Source organism: Dermochelys coriacea, chromosome 1 (genome assembly GCF_009764565.3).
Source record: "Dermochelys coriacea isolate rDerCor1 chromosome 1, rDerCor1.pri.v4, whole genome shotgun sequence".
NCBI classification, from domain to species: Eukaryota; Metazoa; Chordata; order Testudines; family Dermochelyidae; genus Dermochelys; species Dermochelys coriacea.
Window position 1 is genome coordinate 265,697,712 of NC_050068.2, and position 18,536 is coordinate 265,716,247.

The 18,536-nt window shown below is 40.8% G+C and overlaps 1 protein-coding gene across 13 annotated transcripts in view; it reads right to left on the reverse strand.

Moving 5' to 3' along the window:
- The window catches only part of CNOT4 (CCR4-NOT transcription complex subunit 4), a 121,518-nt gene extending 111,102 nt beyond the window's left edge, over positions 1-10,416 (reverse strand). For 3 of the 13 annotated variants that reach the window (XM_043491408.1, XM_043491405.1, XM_038403287.2), the window contains exon 1: positions 10,038-10,316. The gene's annotated coding sequence lies outside the window, so the exon portion shown is untranslated. Of the gene's footprint in view, positions 1-10,037 lie in introns of all 13 variants that reach the window. The other 10 variants (XM_038403312.2, XM_038403294.2, XM_038403347.2 and 7 more) reach the window with 9 other exon arrangements.
- Positions 10,417-18,536: the final 8,120 nt, after the last annotated feature.

The following is an 18,536-nucleotide window of genomic DNA, read 5'->3' on the forward strand; positions in this document are numbered from 1 at the left end:
CATTTAATTTTGGATTGAAATGTTGCCTTTCTGAAAGCTGTTAGACTGACAGTTCTACAAACTGAAGTCTTCTTGCAACTGATCAGATGCAACAATGGTAATACAGATTTCTCTATACCACGAGTGCGTTTCAGCCTTCACTTCAAGAAATATCTCTAAGGAAGAGAGCGTATTTTTAGTCTGTCTCCTTTCAATAAGCAGGTTCTTCTATGCTAAAGCTACCAATCCATTTCACACACACTAGGGCTAGTCATTCATTTCCTATAGGCCTGTCAATAGACAACAGAACTTCCAAACCTCTACTGAAACAAGCAGACTCATACACACAAAGTATGAGCAGCTTGGTGTGGGGTACCCACAATCCCATATCTTACTCTCACAATTCAGTAAAAACAGAACAGTTTTACACAACAATGCCACCAATGGATCATACCAGAGCTATCGGTCTTTGCCCTGAGTACTTCCCCAGAGGCAACAAAAGGAGAAAAGCATATACTGAAACTGTTGCCAGACTTTTCCAAAGTGGCAGGGTAAAGGGATACAGGTTGTATGTGAAGGCAGATTTACAGTGAATTGGTTAAAGGGGCAATTAATATCTTTGAGAAGTGGGTCAATTTTGGAGGAAAATTTTGGTTCTCACAGTAAGAAATGGGCTGGCCATTTTCAACATAAATACGAAATAAGTGAGAAGCATAAGAGAAAACCTATGTAAAAATCTGAAATTCTATTAATGACACTAATTCCAAGAAAACAAGCAAAAGAAATATTCACTTTAGCAAAATAAAGCGAAGAACTAACAAAATGCAAGTAAGTGATTTAAATTTTAAGGTTAATTTAAATAAAAACACTGTACAACCTTAGCTACAATTTTCAAGTCACATATCTCACTTTTGGTATTTTTGGATTCAAGTCTCTGAAGTACAAGTCTAGATGTCTTAACATCCACATTATATCCTTAGAAAAAGGCTGCCAGTGATTTTTGTCAAGATGGACAGCCTGAGGGGGGAAAAAAATCTACACTTCCCACATTAGTAATTATAGTATATTTCCAAGGGAAATAAGGGTAAGGAATTTACAAATTCTACGTGAACAGAGACAAAGACAAAGGCTGACAAATGCACAAGTAGAAGACTTTAAAGTAGCTAAAGTCCTACCATAGGGAAATAAGCTTATTCTTCAGATGGAAGGATTGTTTTGTATTACTCAAATGTTGCTACTGGGGCTGACTGGATGCAGGCTCCAAGAACATCACATAGTCCTACACTTTAATAATAATGGCAGTTTTACAGGACCCCAACAGGAAGCGGAGACTGGAAGTTAAAATCCTCCAGATTACAACAAAATAAGACATAGCTGTTTGTGTCTAAACAAGTCTAAATTAAAAAAAATCAGGACTAGATATAAAAAAGGTGAATTTTAATGTGGCCTTGTCATTTCTGTCTTTTGACAAAAAAAGAGCAGAGAAACATTTTAGGAAGGCTATTTTAAACTCGGATCAAGATTACAACACCACTACACAGTCACATACTTATAAGTGCTGAATGAAAGAATCTTGCACTTAACGCTTATGCACCACTGTGGTAACAGAAGCAGGTAAAACTTACAAGGATTGCAAGATGCTTTAGCAGCTTCCCTGTACACCTATGGGAAACCCAGAAAAGCGTGATGGTCTTATGCAAGATTCACTCAAAATTGCAAAAGTTGCAGGACAATGGGGATTTCTGTGATCGCACACCAAATGTCAGCCTCTGGTTTGACTATGCCAGGAAATACAAATGTGTTACTACACAAGGTCAAAGAAGTTGGGAGCACTTTCAAGGAAACACTTTTAGCAGAAAGGAGTGCATCACTGCTTGGCAAAAACATTTATACATCTTAGATGCTGCATTTGACAGATTCTGGAGTCCACCACACCCAGGACATTGTCATGGATTTAAAGGTTATGGGAGTGAAGATCATATGATAAGTGGGAAACAGAAAAAAAAACCTAAAAGTTACCTGAACTATTAAGGGACAAAAATTCCTATGATAAGTGGTTTTCTTGTATTAAATAATCTTTTATAAGAAGCATCAGCAATGGCAGCATTCTAGGAAAGTGACAAAAAGCAAAGCATTAAAACAAATATCTTTTACAATCTAAAAACAGTAACAAGTTCACTACCCATCATCACCCCAATCGTCTAGCTATACCTGATTGGGTCTATTTGGGTAGGTAAAATTTTTGAGACCTCTCTTGCATGACAAAAACTCGTAAGGTAACACCTTGAGCAAGTTATCTGTTAGTCTATGAACACACAAATGTATACTGCAAAAAAACCTTAGTCTGAAAAGAAAGTTAATGGCAAACATACTGGCTCAGCCATCTGCCTACTTAAAGGCTGGATCCTGGAGTCATTTTCTACTTAGGATAAAACAGTTGTTCCATTTTTACTGCCTTCAGAGCAGACAAATTCCTTCAGACAGAAAAAATATACTAACCGAAACACACAACATGCAAAAGGTTGGCTTAACAAGGTCAAGAGAAAAACAGTTAGACTGAGAAAGTAAGCACAGGTCTAAAAATCAAAGAAGTACACACGAAGAAAGCCCCAAAAAATTTCTACTGGTGCTAAATCAGACTGAGGGGGAAAGTCACCTCTGAAATAGAGTACATAACAGAATTAGTTGTCTCAATGCACTTGCGCCCTTCCCTTCCCCCTCCCCCTATGCGGCTACAACTGGCAACCTTCTGGTCTTCAGCAGTATCTGACCCCACTATAAACATCAAACAATCAACCGATGATGTCAAATGCTAATCCAATTTTCAATAAAGTTATCTTCCACCATTCTCCCAGTCAAGACATTTTAAGTACAGTGGAAACTACAATAACTGATCACTCAAGGACTGATAAAAAGTTGTTTTTATTAAAAGACCCTAACACAGAAAGCTGAAAGAAATCCCACGAAGCCAAATTACACTTGATTCCAAAACTTATTTTATTGTTTGCAAGTCACTTAATATACCAACATTTAGATTAAGTAGTTTATAAAAATAAAACAAATATTGCATTGGGGGGAGGGTTTTTTTGTTTTTTAAGTGTAGAACAGGTTACTTGTTACAGCCAATAATGCTCTGTCCATCCTTACTCAGCACAGGAGAAATAAAAATGTAATTTCTATTACATTTAACTACTTTCTAGTGATTCAGTGTAAAAAACTTACTGCAATACATTGAGTTAGGGAAAATGCAGAACTCTCTGTGAAAAGACTATACACAGTGTGCACTTATACAGCGAAGTCAAAAGTAGTTGAGCCATTTTTCCCAAAAAGGAACTATTGTATTTGGCATCAATTCTAGGCTGTCTCTGATCATAGAAAGATGTTCTCTTAAAACTAGCATTTTAGTATTATCTAGGAAGATCTTTGAGTGGTCACCAAGGGCATGGTCTGCATGAAGTTTCACTGTGCTATATATTTATATAAACAGTAATACCCAAGTCCTCAGGTCAGACTTAGGGTCTCAGTGCGCTAGCCACAGTACAAATAGATAGGACGACAGGCCTGCCATAGGGCATAGTTAGCTGACTTCAAGTCATGCAGTTTTTAAGTAACATAAAACTTTAAAAATCTTAATGCAAGTAATCCTTTTGTTATAGTTGTGAGCTGTTCACATGATCGTTCTAGTATTAATTCCTACTCAGCTACCACCCATATAGGAAAGAAGGCAGCTGCAAGCTACTTTTTTTTTTTTAAACTTCTGCAGATTGTAAATGCTAATCTTTGCTTGAATTTCCCAACTTTTGTCTTTAATATTTTAAAAGAATAACATTTAAACTACATAAAAAGATTCAACTAGAATTCGTGTGCCATTGTAAACTGTATAATTCTCCATCATTTCATTTCCCGAGACTTCCAATCTGCTGTTCTGGAGCCAGTTTGCTACTAATGATGAAGCTATCCATACAAGAAGTTTCAACTCAATATATCCTTTGCCAGATGAGTACTGAAAATTTCTTTTCTGCTGCTTTCAAGGACAAAAATGAGTTATCGTTTGAAAACAAGTTTTCTCCGTTACAAATGCCATGATCCTTGTGTTTTATCAAAAGCTGGAAGGAAAGTTCAAACTTAAAGGGAGGACATCAACAGACAATTTACAAAATGGGTTGCTTTAGAGAAAAACAGTTGCATGGATCCACAACAGCAGTGAGACTAAGTCACTAGCCAAGTTGGAGGTGTTTTATTAGGCTTATTTCTTATTTACACTAAGGCCTCTTCACATAATTCTGGCAGCATAAAGGAGCCTTAGTGTAAATGAGATTCAGGCCCATAACATTAAGACAATAGAAAAAACATGTAAACAGATCTGAACTACAAGGTAAATTGACCTATAACATAATTTTGACCTACAGTTTTCTTACTAGTTTAGGGATTACCAGAAGACTCAATGGCACTATGAATAAATGGTGAAAACTAAGGCCAGGTCAACCCTACAGACCTATATCAGTAGGAGAGCTTCTCCCATCAACATAGCTACCACCTCTCAGGGAGGTGGATTAACTACGCCGATGGGAGCTCTCCCATCAGCACAGTAACGCTGTACATGAAGACAAGCCTTCAGTCTACATTTTATTCCAAACACCACTGGCAATGAAACAGGAGATAAACAAATGGAGGGAGAGGGAGATTTCTGCTTGATAATATATTTGAACGCCTAGGGTAACTTCTACTCATCATAATGAAGCTTCAGATCTTTTACTGTAGCACTGCCCGTCAGTTCACCCCTTTTTATTTGTTGCACTGAACCAATAGAAAAACAGACCTTTAAGTACACTTTACAGACATTTAGTTGTTACTGCTGAACTCCCTCCTGACATCATTTTGTTGTTGTTCTAAATTGTACTGCAAACCAGAAATCTTGAGTGACAGCCACAACACACTTCCATTTTTTACCCCAAGCATTTTCTTACACCAAACCCCCACCCACTTGGAACTTTCTAATGCAAACAATTTAAGTTACCAGTACCTCCGTTTCAACACACTACCCTTTTGCATTCCAGTCCTCAAATGTAGTTAAGTATTTTGTAAAGCAGAGCAGCTCTCCAAAGGCCAGGGGGTAAGCAACTGTGACATTACTAGGCCAGATTCTAATAATAAAAAACCCATCTTCATGGGAAGTACTGTATTTTATACCTTCAGTAGTCTTGGGCTACTGACCATCTAATCTAAAATTAATACACACCACCCAAGCAGAATTCAAGTTTAAATCTATGCTGTCAACAGCAAAGTGACCTTTAATACTGCAACTCTTACTAGATAAACTGCCTTCAACTGATGCTCACCTGATGAATTAGATTTTTTTTTTTTTTTTTTTTTTTGCAGCCAAGTGACCATCTTATCACTTCTACAGTATGCCAAGATGGGCTACTGCTGATGAACCTTCTCATGAGGCAGTCACTGTTTTACCCTACAGAAAGTTAATTCATTGCTTTCCTTTTATGATTACTAGTTTAATACAGATTAGTTTAGAGTATGACAAAATTGCTTAGGAGTATTCTTGCACTGAGAAGTTAAATTGCCACTTATAACACTCTCTCTAACGAACCTTAGTAAACAAATTATATCTTGGGCTACTGAAGAGCTAACAAGATTACAGTAAGATGGCCTGTAGCCTAAAGTCCTGAAGTGTGGAGAACCAACAACTAGGAATAAAGTACTTTTTGGATGCTCACTAAATTACTTGCTCATTTCCAATGCTGTCACAAGATGACCACAACTTTTTGGTCATTATTGTAATGCTGCTTGTATTATGTTCAGGGTTTGATAAATTTATTCACCAGTTTTCTACTTGCCACTCTCTGGAAAGTGAGGCAGTTAGCTACAAATTTCTTCGCAGACTTACTTATCAGTATGTAATCTTCCGTTTTAAAAATAATTGCATTTCTAGCACTCAGTTGCAAAGTAAACCTAAGTATCAATCAAATGCATGTAGTGTTTTCATGCATCTGGACAGTCAACCTGAAACTCTACAGGTGTAAATGTTTAAGGCCCAGATATTCCTAGGAATTACACTGGAGTGGGAGAAGGTATATATTACCCTTCCTCACACCCACCAAAAAACTTCACCACAATACAATAATGGAGCCTCTTTATAGCCAGTAGTTTAGCCTACGGCTAGAGCCATCTTCCCTACGTGGGGAGGTATAGCAGCAGTCCACACCCTAAATCCTTTTTATGCAGCAGCACATGGGAAACCCTCACAAGAGTACCCCAAATTTTGCACTCCCTCCTGCACAGATCCTGACACAAGGCCCATCATGTTGCTGAAGGAATAGGATTTCTCCAGGAAGCGTGACCTGTCTCCACTCAACTCAGTAGTGTTTACTGAAGTTTCTGGATCCATCTACATTTTACTTCTGAACTGTAAAAAGCTCTAAAATTGCTTCAAATATAACAGCCCCATTTCCACCACCACCTCAACCCCAGTTCCCAGTTTGAGTACTGATAGCAAGTTAAGTCTTCTGCCTTGTGATCTAATGATTGGTTTGTCAAATGTTGTTTATGTATTTAACAGATTATGGAAGTAACTCTAAGATGACATCTAGAAACAAAAAACTGTGTACACATCTTACAGATTGTGCAGGAGATGGAAAGAAGTGTCATTCTCCAGTCCCTGAATTCCTGTATAAATTTGGACACAGGCTTCCTAACCTTGCTAGGTCACACAAGTACTATTTTGTAATTCCAGAATATTTCAAGCCTCCTCCAGTGTATGATGCATCTGTGTGGTTAGAAAGTACTTATGGGCTTAGTTTGGGTGAAGAAAGTCTGAGAAATTATATAGTGCGTTTTAGTTACAATGTTCCTAGAACACCAAAAAGATCTCTAATAATGGAATTTCATTCTCCTGCCATTTACAAATCACTACGTTGAGCACTGTAATTTCTTTCTCAAAGCTAGACAGGAGGTCAGTCCACTAACTAAAGTGAAGCTGACCAGAGTTCCAAACAGAGTGAGAAGTCAAGCCTGTGATTGTAAATGTTCACTGCCTTACTAGAAACAATTTGATACTTGAAGTAGCTTCAAAACCCACTGCATCAACTATGCAAAAATACATAGCATGTGGGGCCTGGACAATTTTTGCTCTAAGGTTGCTTATTTTGAACTAGGGAAATATCTTACAAAATAACTAATTTATAATGGAAGTTTCTGGTTCAGTAGATATCTGTAGAAAGTGTGTGTGTTAGCTGGTTTTGCTATCTTTGAGTCAAATAGTTTACCCTGGAACAATGCAGTTTTATTTGGAGAAATGCTTTTACTCAATCCACCAACGTTGTCCTTTCATTTCACCTGGCATAAGAACCTCCGCAAGTGCCTCAAATCTTGCTCTCCCTCCTGCACAGTAGAACCACACAGATCCTGACAGAAGGCCCACCACACTGCTGAGCAAACAGAAGACCTGAGCTCTAATCCTAGCTCCAACGATGTCTGATGTGTGAACTCGGGAAAATCATTTACTTTTATCCTTGGTTTCTCCATTGGTCATTCAAGGATATTACTACTTTCCTTTGTAAAACACTTTGACACCTACAGATGAAAATATATAAGAACTGAGTATTATTTCTGTAACCTACAGCAGAGATTCTCAAACTGTGATCAAAGGATCAGTAGTAGTTCACAGAGATGGGCAATCCTATAGCCTAGACTCTTCTTGCCATTTCCAGCTGAGAGGAAAAGAACAGATAGTGAAGAAGGAGATGTATTGAACTGAATAGCAAAGACTGTCATTAACTTTCTCAAAAAAAGAACACCGCATACTAAAGACTGCTAAAAATATATGAATACTTTCCTAATATTACTTTACAAAGAAAGCAATTGCTGAAGTTGTCACAGGGATGTTATGCAATCGCAAGTGGGATGAAAGGTGGTCCAGATAGTCTATTAAGATGTTGTTCACCCTTGTGAAAGTCTGAACCCCTGATACAGTGGCCTTGCCAAGCAATTATGCTTGGTTGCACCATATGGCAAGGTACAGTCCTGTACGCTAAGACAGGTCTATAAATGATGGATTTGATTGTCTAAGGCGTAAAATACATTTTATAATCAGACAATTTGAAGTTGTGTGTTTACATGTCATCCATTTGAAATAATCAGTTCAAAATTAAAAAAAACTAGAGCCCTAAGACAGACAAGCACCTATAGCATTTTCTGTAACAAAAAACTAAGCTAGCCACCTAAAAACTTTTAATGGGAACTTAAAAGGAAAACATGCTAATTAGAACAAGAGTGCATTTTATAGTCAGTACCCCTTACCATACAAAAACAATCCTCTCCTACCATGAGCTTTCCTTGCCAGTCAGCCAAGTCAAGTCTAGTCTGACTGACTGCCAAATGTTTCTAAACCCATACATGTGTTAGTCTTGTTTATGGAATGGAAAGAGTCTATTACAGGATCACAAAAACCCTGAGGCATAAAACACTTGACTCCATTTGACTTCTAGACTGTGCACTTACTTTTTTTTCCTCCTTTTATTAGCGATGCTACTGAGAAACTGAAAGTATACCTGAGATGTATATTTAGAATATTCATAGGCGACCTGAACTCCATCAAACCTCTAAGGTACACTACTTCTTCGTTCTGCTCTTCCTTTTCATAGCCTGAGTCTCCAGATACAAAGTGGGGAGGGGAAAACAATTTAATTCTTCCACAGATTTGTCTTTCAGTATTACTGTTTATCTTTTAGTCAATGCCTTTGATCATGCTCACATAAGCGTGATGTCAAAATATCTGTTCACTGAAGTCCAGATATTCTAAAACTAAAATAGAATGTAACACAGGCAGTATTGCAGATAAGCACAATAAGCTAAAAAAGAAGTACAGAGACAGTAAACATGCTATATGCTAACATAACCTTTACAACTTTTGGTAAAATTAAGCCAACCCTTTTCAGGACTTGCACATCCAGCTTAAAGAGTAACATGTAACATATACCCTACATCAGGGGTTCTCAAACTGGGGGTCAGAATCCCTCAGGGGGTCACAAGGTTATTACATAGGGGGGTTACGAGCTGTCAGCCACCACCGCAAACCCCGCTTTTCCTCCAGCATTCATAATGGTGTTAAATATATAAAAATGTGTTTTTAATGTCACACTCAGAGGCTTGCTATGTGAAAGAGGTCACCAGTACAAAAGTTTGAGAATCACTGTCCTACAGAGCATTCATTGCCCTCCTAATAAGTCCGCATTTGATATTGTCCCAAGCACACAGGCCGAAGCCATATGAATCCTCCGAACTGTAGCAGTGAAGTGTTCCAGGAGGACTATCCAGCACGCATCTCCTCCTTTTATTGTGCACATGAAAGCACCACCAGCTCACACTGAAACTGGCAGGTAGAGCATATGGCAAGCCATGGAACACGATGTGAGCCCATAGCCTTGTCATTTCCTTCTCCTAACTCACCCTATAAAAAGGTTTCTAGAACTGAGCATGTTTTAGAAACCCTGGAAAGTTAAATACGGATGTGCTAAGAAACAAACCTGAGACGGTTAAATGAACTGTCCAAAATAATAGAAAAAAGAGGCGGCTGCCATTTACCATCTGTCTCCCACAAAAGTGAGAATCAGAACAAATGGAGCCCAGTTTTGGGGAGGGGGAGGAGGAAGAGAGGAAATTTCCACCAAGCCATGAGAGAATCACACTGAAATAGATAACCCAAGCCAATGCGGCCTCCCCCGGAGGCTGGAGAGAAGGGGTGGGGTGAGACGCTCCCGGGCACAGCCCCCTCCTCTCCCACGTCCCACTCCGGCAGCCCCTCGGTGCCGAGCACGGCCCCGAGCTCTCCCTCCCACCCCCTTTCCCCTCCCCGCGAGGGGGCGGAAAACGGGCAGCCCCTGGGCGCCCCTCGCGACCTCCCAGGCACGGCGCCTCCGCTCCCCCTAGACAGCGGGGTCCCGCCGCTCCCGGGGGCCGAACCGGCGGTGGACTGAGGCCTGCGCGGTCCCTGCGAAGCCTCCGCTCTCTCGTAGCCCGGCTCCCCCGGCCCCTGCTCGCACACTCACCCGCCTTCCTCGTCCCTCCCCGCCCGCAGTCTCTCCTGCTTCACGGCGGCCGGCGAGCGGGCGGGCGGCAGGAGCAGCAGCGCCGTCGGGCGGGACCTCTGGTAGCGCCGGGCCTGGCGGGAGGGGGCAGAGCGGCTCCTCCGACGACCTTTATGTGAGAGACGGGTAATCTCCGGGCTCCGTGCGCTCCGCCGCCAGGCCGGCCACCATCTTACATTAGGGAGACTGCCCTGGTCGCCGCCGCCAACGCGCGTGCGCATCAGCCGTCAGGGGGCGGGGGAGAGGAGACGTGCCGCCGGGGAGGCGGCCGCCCGGGGCACGATGGGACTTGTAGTCTGGCTGGGCAGGAAACGGAGGCGGCTGTGGGAGCCGATGAGCGGCGATTAACTTGCCAGTGCCCCCTGCGGATCTGGGGCTGGGGTTGTCCGGTTGTCCTGCTAGCTTCTGTCTGAGGCCTCGGCATCTCCCCGCCTCTCTTTCCCCACTGCGCCCCCTCTACCCTGCATCGCTGTGTGTCTACTTTGTTCTGTCACCTTCTTCTTGTCTCCGCACCATGCTGCCCTGCCGCCGTCTGCTCCATCCTGCACTCATCCGAGTTCCAGCCTTACCTCTCACTTTAACCTGCCATGGGCTTTGACCCGCTCCGCTTCCCAACCTTGCCCTTCCCCACAGCCTGCCATGGGCTTTCACCTGCTCCACTTCCCAGCCTCACCCCCACTCTAACTTGCCATGGCCACGGTTTGCACCAAACCTGATAAACCACTTATTTAGAGGGCAAAGGAGGATCATTTCTGTGAAATCAGCTGAAAAGACAACAAACTGTTTTGTTGTTACAGCTCATTCAAAAGTTACGCTGATTTAAAAGTTTCAGAGTAGCAGCCGTGTTAGTCTGTATTCGCAAAAAGAAAAGGAGTACTTGTGGCACCTTAGAGACTAACAAATTTATTAGAGCATAAGCTTTCGTGAGAAGTGAGCTGTAGCTCACGAAAGCTTATGCTCTAATAAATTTGTTAGTCTCTAAGGTGCCACAAGTACTCCTTTTCTTTTTGCTGATTTAAAAGTTTGGCTTCGTTTTCCCCTAGATCAAAACCAGTTGGTTATTAATTACCCTTTTAGATTGTCCATGTAGTTAACTCTCTTTTAAAAATTCATGGTATCAGGTATATTTCAAGCAATAGGATTTAGTTAAGGAAAGCTGTTAAAATCCTTACTGTGAATAGATTTGAGCCTGAGCCCATTGATTTCAGTGGGTTTTATGGGCCCAATCCTGTTTCTGCTTATGTTAGTGGATGTTTTTTGCCATTGACTTAAATGGAAATACATTTTGTAGCAACCATTACTCATTTTACAGGCATGAAAAAAGCAGGGAATCTTTATGATAACATCTCAGGTGTGTGAGATTATGTTCTCAGTGGTTTGCTACTTTATCAGGGATCACATATATTTGCACCCTGGCCTCCCATTGACAGATTGCACTGTTGCCCAACCCTGTTGTGGTGTACACTAGGGATGCCTGTAGTGGTTTCTTATTCTGTATAGTGAATACATAAGCCATCTCCTGATGGCTTCATACACCCTGCAAGTTGTAGATGCTGTGCCACCTTTTTGACTCAGTGCCACAGCTCTCTCCATTTTTAATATCCTCTAATTGACTGCATAGTCCCCAGCTGTGGTGGATTTCCTTCCTCCCCCCTGCCCCAATCCCCCTAATCTAGCCCCACAGGTGCAGAGATGTTCTGGGAAAAGAGATCAAGTAGCACTTCCTGATGGACAGGATACCATCTTCTTGAGGACATCTGCCTCTGAATCTGTAGAATTTGATTTCCTCTTCCACCAATCAGGTTGCCCGTCATCCCAACTGTCTTCACTGCACCTCGCCCCAGCCTTTGATACTGCTCTACTTCTTGTGCTACCCCAGTGGAAGCTGTCATTCTGCCTTGCCTGGCATACTCAGCATCACTGTAAACCTCCTCCCCATTTTTGCTGAGCATTTGTGTGTGCTCAGATCTCATTATTATATGGTAACAATCATTTAAATATTGTTGCCCCTTTTCTGAGCAGTAGCATTTTTTTAGAGCCTTGCACATCAGTTTCTCATTTGGAATGGAAATGGACATTGAGTGGGGTATTTTCTTGGTGTCATTTCTTTAACTACAAAATATACTCAGGTCCTGTTTTCTTGAGCAGCGGTAGTAAGAAACTGCACACCAACTTTCATGCAGAAGTGTCCAGTAAAGTACATCTGCCCTGTGGTCAGTGGCAGCTAACATTTGCTTTTGTCTCTAGCGCCTCACACAAATCTCCCCACTTTATAAACAGTCTCCTCTTTCTGCCACAGTTCCTGAGTCCCAATATTAGTCTTCATGTGAACAATAATGAAAAGTTTCTTTTTTTTCAATTTTGCAATGTCATTGCCATCTGCTTTTCCCTGTATGGGGTGCACTTGGAGATGGTAAGACATTTTCTACCTTACTTCTCCTTTCTATAGAATCCCTGAATCAATGCTGTGTCAGTGTTGGCAGGTGGGGAGACAGCAGGGTGCAGGTTAGTAATTGCATATGTATCTCTGCAGGCTATGCTTACGTTGGAGATTTTACTCTAAGCCATGTCCCCAAGAGGTAGGACAGGGTCTTATTCAAAAAGGTAGTGAACAAACTGGAAAGATATGCAGCACTGCTGTTTACCAGGATGATGTAAACGGAACGGAAAAACCACCTGTCTTAGAATATAAGAATGGCCATACTGGGTCAGACCAATGGTCCATCTAGCCCAGTATCCTGTCTTCCCACAGTGGCAAATGCCAGATGCTTTAGAGGGAATTAACAGAACAAAGCAATTATCGAGTGATTCATCCCGTCATGCTTCTGGCACTGGATTGCATTCCTGACCATCTTAGGTAATAGCCATTGATGTCCTCCATGAATTTATCTAATTCTTTTTTGAACTTTTGTTATACTTTTGGCCTTCACAACATCCCCTGACAACGAGTGCCACAGGTTGACTGTGTGTTGGTTTTAAAACATGCTGTCTATTAATGTAATTGGATGAGCCCTGGTTCTCATGTTATGTGAAGGAGTAAACAACATTTCCTTATTCCCGTTCTCCACACCATTCATGATTTTATAGACCTCTCTTATAACCCCTTTTAGTCATCTCTTTTCTAATCGGAAAAGGTTTTTTTAAGGCTGTCTTCATATGGAAGCTGTTATATACTCCTCAAAATTTTTGTTGCCCTTCTCTGTACTTTTTCCAATTCTAAAATAGATGCGGTGACCAGAACTGTATGCAGTATTCAAGGTATGAGCATGGCATGGATTTATATAGTGACATTATGATATTTTCTGTCTTATTATCGATTCCTTTTCTAATAGTTCACAACATTGTTAGCTTTTTTTGACTGCCATTGTGCAATGGGCAGGTGTTTTTGAGAACTATACACAATGACTCCAAAATCTCTTTCTTTTAAGTGATAACAGTTAATTTACACTGAATGATTTTGTATTTATAGTTGGGATTATATTTTCTAATGTGCATTACTTTGCATTTATCAGCATTGAATTTCATCTGCCATTTTGTGACACAGTCACACAGTTCTATGAGATCTCTTTGTTATTCTTCACAATGAGCTTTGGATTTAGCTATCAAGTAAGTTTCAAGTATCAAGTTTCATCTGAAAACATTACCACCTCCACTCTTCACCCCTTTTTCTAGATCATTTCTAAATATGTTGAACAGCATAGGGTCTAGTACAGATTCTTGGGAAATCCTGCTATCTACCTCTTTCCATTATGAAAACTGACCATTTATTCCTACCCTTTGCTTCCAATCTTTTAACCAGTTACTGATCCATGAGAGGACCTTTTCTCTTCTCCCATGACTACCTACTTTGCGTAAGAGCCTTTGATGTGGGAACTTGTCAAAGGCTTTCTGAAGGTCCAGGTATGCTATATCAGCTGGATCACCCTTGTCCACAGGCTTGTTGACCCCCTCAAAGAATTGTAATAGACTGGTGAGGTATGATTTCACTTCACAAAAGCTGTGTTGACGCTTCCCTAACATATTCTATTCATCTATGTGTCTGATGACTCTGTTCTTTACTATAATTTCAACAAATTTGAATGATACTGAAGATAGGCTTACTTACTTGTAATTGCCAGGATCACCTCTGGAGCCTTTTTTAAAAATTGGCATTACATTAGTTAGCCAGTAGTCATCTGGAGTAAAGTCTGATTTAAGCAATAGGTTACATACTACTGTTAGTAGTTCTGCACTTTCATGTTTGAGTTCCATCCATACTCTTGAGTGAACACCATCTGGTCTTGGTGATCCTGGCATCCTCAGGAAGCAGGGATGGTTCTAGGGGATGCAGCGCATGACAGAACCAACTTCCTGAGGGCAGTGAACTGCTGCACTCAGCCTTTTTGGTGGAAGGGGAGAAGTTTCTTTTTGTTGCTCCGCTGCTGAGGAAGTGTTTTCTGCTCTAACTGGCAAAATGGCTGAGGCTGTTCCTGCCCCAAGAAGGCTGCATTACCTTGTAATGTTCATGCCAAAATGGAAATTTGCCTTAAATGCTCTTTAAAAGTGCACTACAAAATAAATAGACTTTTGAAGTAATTAGTTTGAAACCAAGGGGTTAACAATGCTGAGGCTCTGGTGAAGAATAGCCATCACTATAATCTCTATGGCTAATATTGGCAGTTTACTTCACAAAATGTAAAAAGAGCTCAAAGCTCAAGGCACTGATCAAACACTGAGTCAAAGTACTTTTTCTATTGCTTTTTCTCTTTCTGTATCTGCTGTTACAAAAATATGAGTATCATGCAATGTGTTTGATTTTTAACCCCTGTGGTGCCGTGGTCCATCGGGAGAGAGAGGGAGAATTGAGCGACACAGGAAGGAGGTTAGAGGAGCAGAACATTTGGCCAATAGCTGTGGGATGACATTTTGAGCATGCTCATGGCGGGGAAGCCAAGCAGGTGAAGAAAGGCTCATAGCTCACATCCAGCCAAAATGGCAGCACCCCCAACAGATACCCAGAACAAATCCCCTTATATGGTTGTAATACAGCACATTACTAGTAGTGCTCCATTTTATGCAGCATTTTCAGGCTAGTTTGTTCCTTGGGTTTCGGAGGGCATCTCCAGCACTTGGATCTCTGGCTTAGAGTATGGTGTGTGCTGAAAAGATCTTGGCTGTCTGGAAGAATCTACTCCTGGTTGAGGTTCAGCGTCACATGGGTGCCTTCCAAGGCCCTCCTTCCCAAACTATTCAGAACACCATGCCAGGGCTCAGTAGTGCCCTCCATTGCAAAAATCCAGTCCAGCTCCTGATAGTATGGGTAGATAGAATTACTGGAGGGCCTGTTCTTGGGCTTTGCATTCTTGTAGTTCTGCTGTAGCTCTTTTTGATACGGCATTAGTCCATGTCCCAGAAGTACCTTTTCTCCTGCAGTTGCTCTTCCAGCCACTTGTAAATCTTGGCATTCTGGTGACTGCTGTTCTGAGGGGCTTAGACATGCTCCTCTCCCAAGAGGGCAAGGAAGTCCAGGACCTCCTGCAGGGTCCGCTTAGAAACAGAGGGCATGGCTGCAATACTGGGTATGTGATTCTGCATCTGTGAACTTGCCACAAGCTGGTATCACAAAAGGGATGCATCTGGCAGCACACCAGTATTTAAATGGGGAGGAGACTACTGGTCACGATGATCCCAGAGCAGAAAAGCGCACACAGGCCAGACCAGGCCAGGTAAGAAGCAATGCAGCATGGGATAGCAGTGGGAGAACTGCCACAAGTGGAATGATTAATCTGAAATATGACAACTGCCACATGTATCCACATAAACCGTATTCCGGAAAAAAAAAAATCATTACTCAGAGTATTTCACTTCCACAGTGAATTAATTAATTTGGAATAAAAAGCAGGTTAATTCAGGGAGGGGTGGGAATTGTGTTTGGATTCAGTGCTGTTTATGTGGGGAAAAAAATAGTTATTCCAAAAAAAACCTTTCCCATTTAGACAAGGCCTAAGCAGAATATTGGTTATTGTTTTTGATGAGTGATCAGCTTTTAAAAAGAGTATAACATTCATTATAAGAAGAAAGTATTGTGTATTATTGTAAGTTAAGTATATTTATTATTATAGTCAAAGAAATTATTTTTTTCTCCACTGCCCCATGCTGGCATTCAACAGCATGTACTACTTCCTCCAGATTTCCAGCTTAGTAGCTCTCTTGTAAAAATGCTTCAGATGTAAGGAATCTGCTGAGATTAAGTAAAAACTGCATGAACTGGGAAAATGCAGTACTTTGCCCAGTGTATTAATTCTATGGCCATTGTGGAAATAGAACACTTTAGTTAAAGGAGAATTTCCATTAAGTCTAAGCATTAAGACTTGCATCCTCCATGGGTTGGTGTGACATGATCCCACATGTAGAGAAGGTCTTACATTGCCTTCACTAATGTGTAGTGGTACACATACACACTAGCAAAAAGATCACAGCAGCACACAAGCTCCGGCTATAATTTGCAGTTGTCCAGGCTTAATTTTTCCTTTGCCAGAGAAATGTTAGATACACAACTGATTTATAAATCCTGATGTTTGACAGACAGCCTGACATTAGACAGACTGAGTAATTAAAAGTGGCAAAGACTCCTGTGGAACCTTATAGACTAACAGATGTATTGGAGCATGAGCTTTCGTGGGTGAATACCCACTTCGTTGGATCCGACAAAGTGGGTATTCACCCATGAAAGCTCATGCTCCAATACGTCTGTTAGTCTATAAGGTGCCACAGGACTCTTTGCCGCTTTTACAGATCCAGACTAACACGGCTACCCCTCTGAAGCTTGAGTAATTAAAATAGATTAAATAGAAAGCCAACGTATGTTAACTAGGAATATGAAGATGTTCCTACAGAGTTGGAAGAAACATATTACAATGAGGACAGATTAGAGAGCCTAGAATAATAAGATCTGTCTTGCATATAGACAGAGCCTTAATCACAACTACATGACATACAAATTTGGTTGCTGTACAAAGGAACCAGAGCTTTATATTCTGATACAGAACATTTCCTTGTTTTTACAGCCTGTGTTTGACATGTTGACAGACTGAAAGTTATGCTATATGCTGTTTTCTGGTCTGTTCTCTTGCTACCTTAAGGTCCCTTGAGTGCCATTTGGCATTACAGGGGTAGATTGACTGCCAGTGAAGGTGTTGGCAGGGCATATATCCAGAGGGGAACAGATGCCAGCCTGGTACCATGACCACCAAGGATTTAAAAGTTTATATTTTAGGAGAGTGTTTTAAAATGTGTGTTAAACAAGGAAACTAACAGAATATATTATGGGAATGTGTTTTTTCTCTACAGAATTTTTAAAATATTTACTATGTTATGTGATATTAGAATTCAGTGCTACAGGACCAATTGTACATTTGAAATGTTGAATAGATCTAATAAATATTACTCTAATTTGGATTTTAAAAAAAATAGACAAAAACACCTCAGTTCTCAGCCTTCAATAGCCCAGTGTGAATTGTAGGTCAAATACAGGAGGAGGCCGTGTTTTATTTGAGTTTCTAACTTGGTTATAAAATGTTAGTGTTTTTTATTCGCAAGCTGCAATTTGATTGTGGCAGTATATCATATCTTAAAAATCAAAATTGAATTACTTGTAGAAAATTTCTATAGAGTTATTATAATAAATAACTATATAAAAGTTTCAGCTGTAAATAAGACCGATAACCCATTTCACAATAGCAACTCTTGCGGCTCTAAAGTTAAAGTTGTTGTCATTGCACTTCCATGGTACCGTGTCACACTTTTTTGAGGTGTTTATAACTGGTTTGTGTGATGCTGGCAGACCAGGTGCCAACTCATGTCTAGGCCCATAGACCTACACTGAACATTGACCAATATGCAGTTGGAAACCAGTTTGGCTCACCTGTGTGTTAGCATTGTTAAAATAGATGTTAGATTTATAAGAATGTGTTTAGCCTCTATAAAATGTTGGTATGTTGCTGCATGTATTAATCTCATTTATAATGTCTATATCCCATGTTATATGGTAAATATTTAAGTGTTTGCTCTATAACTGTAAAAATGTTTGCTCTAAAACTAAACCACCAGGCAGGAGAGAAGCATTACTGCCAACTGAAATAGTAGTTTGCCACTGAATGCATCCGATGAAGTGAGCTGTAGCTCACGAAAGCTTATGCTCAAATAAATTTGTTAGTCTCTAAGGTGCCACAAGTACTCCTTTTAGTTTGCCACAGGAGGTGATATCTCCTGCCCAACAAAACAAGGTCCATAGACATTGGACAAACCAATGTGGAACATCAGAGGACAAGAGATTTTGTCCTTCCCTACCCCCCCCCCCGCCATGCACACCCATGAAGAGAAGACATGCCTGTGCACTTGTTCCATCAGCTTGAACTCTAGGGGAAGGGAATAAAAATCCCTGACAAGGAGAAACTGTACCATTTATGCTGCTTGGACTCT